The sequence below is a fragment of the Penaeus japonicus genome, unplaced genomic scaffold (assembly GCF_977035675.1).
Source record: "Penaeus japonicus unplaced genomic scaffold, GWHDUDI00000001_assembly GWHDUDI00000025, whole genome shotgun sequence".
NCBI classification, from domain to species: Eukaryota; Metazoa; Arthropoda; class Malacostraca; order Decapoda; family Penaeidae; genus Penaeus; species Penaeus japonicus.
In genome coordinates, this window is record NW_028234427.1 from 35,671,426 (window position 1) to 35,673,925 (window position 2,500).

A 2,500-nucleotide genomic window follows, 5' to 3' on the forward strand; every position below is an offset into this window, starting at 1 on the left:
GAGGGGCATGTTGTTGCTCATTCCTCCATCGATGTACCTTAAGGAGGGGGGGAGGGAGAGGAGGACTGTTTACTTGCGTGTGTTTATATGTTTTTATTATATAAAACAACAGATTCAAATCATTCTAAAAATAAAAAAATAAAAAATCAAACTCGATAAATTTTATACACAGATAACTTGACGAAGGTATAATGCAACGTAAAACTATAGTCTGTTGACCATAGATATCATTCAGTTTTTTTGCCATCATATCAATATTCCTCACAAAATTCTCAACATTTCCCGTCCCCTTCACCTACCTGCGGCCATTGAAGACAGGAGCAGTGTAGCCAGAGAGACAAGGCAGGAAACAACAGCAAAGAATGGCTCACACATAACTAATAAAACCCGTTATGCTGTCTGTTTCGCTTTAAATGATCCTTTTAAGATCTATTTATATCACCTGCTTTTAGAATATCATACTTAATACGCGGCGATTTATGTCCTATTCATTTATATACGCGGCGATTTATGTCCTATCCATTCATATATACCATTTATTTACTAATATCACACATCCTCAACGATTCTCTCCCTCCACAGAAACCCCACAGCAAACACAACAAATATACGACCTACAACATCATCACGCACTACAATATCCAAGGACCAGCTCTGTTCCAATCTAGGAATACCCTCCGGACCCCTTCGTGACTACCTCGGGCAGGATCTTGAGTAAGGACTCCATCAACGGCGCCTCCAGCCTGTAGAAGGGGTTCAGGGCGCCCAGGAACGTCTTTCTCACCACTTTCGCCTCCTCCAGTAGGATTCTCTCCCCGAACTTCAGGAGCGAGGATGGAATAAGTATTATTATTAAGGTTAAACGTTCTTTAAATGGTTGTATATGTATGGCAATAATAATAAAAAAAAAAACTTGTTAACTGAATAACGTTGTGTGTGTGAGTTTTTTTTGAGTATGTGTAATATCCATCTAACTATCTATCGTCTATCTTCTCTTCTCATGTGTGACCGTCTTTCCACACTCGTAAATCGACACTCCTCTCTCTTCGACACTACTATCTCAGGAGCATACTCTGGATATAATATTAATAAATATAAAAGTCGTCTGTTATATAAATTTAAATAATATATGTAAATATAACCTTAAAAAAAATAATATACTAATCTGAATAATGTGTTATCTCAAACTCTATATATAATTATATCTATATCTTAAAATCCTAACAATTAATCTATACAATCTATCTCTCTCACTATCTCCCAAACTATCTATCTCTCTCTCTCTCTCTCTATATAGATAAATAATCCTAATATAATATACACCCTTAGTCACCTACACTATATATATATCTATGACTGCTGTCTGTTCATCTATATATCCCATCCCTATCTATCTATCTATTTTTTCTCTCCCATCATACCTCCCTCTCTGCATTCACACCATTATATTCTCCCCTCAGCCTCTCTCCCTTCCCCGGGTTTCCTCTCCCTTCTTTCTACCTGTTTCCGTTACAGGCGCGGCGTTCTGGAAGATATCCCTTCCAGGATTACTTATCTTATTCTTCTACTCCCCTTCCCCTCATTCACCTTTCTTCTAAATAATAAATACTTTCTTTCCATTTCCTTCCCTTACTCCTCCTCTTAATTAACCCCCTTTCTTCTTATCTATCCTTCTATCTATCTTCCTTTCTCTCTCCCTCCTCCTCCTCTCTCTCTCTCTCTCTCTCTCTCTCTCTCTCTCTCTCTTAATCACTCATATATATATATATATAATATATATATATATTCTATATATTTATCCCCTATATATATATTTATATATATATATATATATATCCCCACCCCCTCTTATCTCGCTCCATCGGTGTGTGAGTAATTCTTTTCCCCCCTTAATCACCCCTCTTTACCCCCCCCCACCTCCCTTTTTTCCCCCCTCCCTTCCCTCCACCCTACCCCCCCCTTTTCCCCCCCCCCCCCCCCCCCCCCCTCTTTCCCCTTTTTTTCCTCTCCCTTCCTCCATCCCCCACATATCCATCTCCCCCCTTTAATCACCCCCCACACCCCCCCCCCCCCCCCCCAAACCCCATCCCCCAACCACCCCCTCTTATTCCCCCCCCCCATAAACCCCCCCTTTCCCCCCCCCCCTCTTATTCACCCACCTCAACCCCCCCCCCCCCTCTCCCCCCCCATTCCTCCACCCACCTCCCTCCCTCCCCCTCCCCCTCCCATTCCTCCCCCCCTCCCCCTCCCCTCCCCTTCCCCCCCCCCTCCCCCCCCCCCCCACCCCCCCCCCTCCCCCACCCACCCTCTCCCTCTTATTCCCCCCCCCCCCTCCTACCTCTTCCTCACCCACCTGCAGAGACACCCCCTCCCTCCCTTCCAATCCCCTACCCACCCTCCCCTTCCTAATCACCCTCTCCCTCTTAATCACCCCCTCCCTCCCAAACCCCCCCCTCCTACCTCTTCCTCACCCACCTGGAAAGACACCCCCTCCCTCCCT

General features: G+C 44.5%; 1 pseudogene across 1 annotated transcript in view; it reads right to left on the bottom strand.

Moving 5' to 3' along the window:
* LOC147468994 (patatin-like phospholipase domain-containing protein 2) overlaps window positions 1-2,500 on the bottom strand; it is a 4,655-nt pseudogene that overhangs the window by 933 nt on the left and 1,222 nt on the right. The window contains exons 3-5 of the transcript XR_015192249.1: window positions 698-820; window positions 300-484; window positions 1-37 (exon numbers count right to left, since the gene is read on the bottom strand). The exon at window positions 1-37 is cut by the window's left edge and continues 933 nt beyond it. The product of XR_015192249.1 is annotated as a patatin-like phospholipase domain-containing protein 2 (transcript). The remainder of the gene's footprint in view (window positions 38-299; window positions 485-697; window positions 821-2,500) is intronic.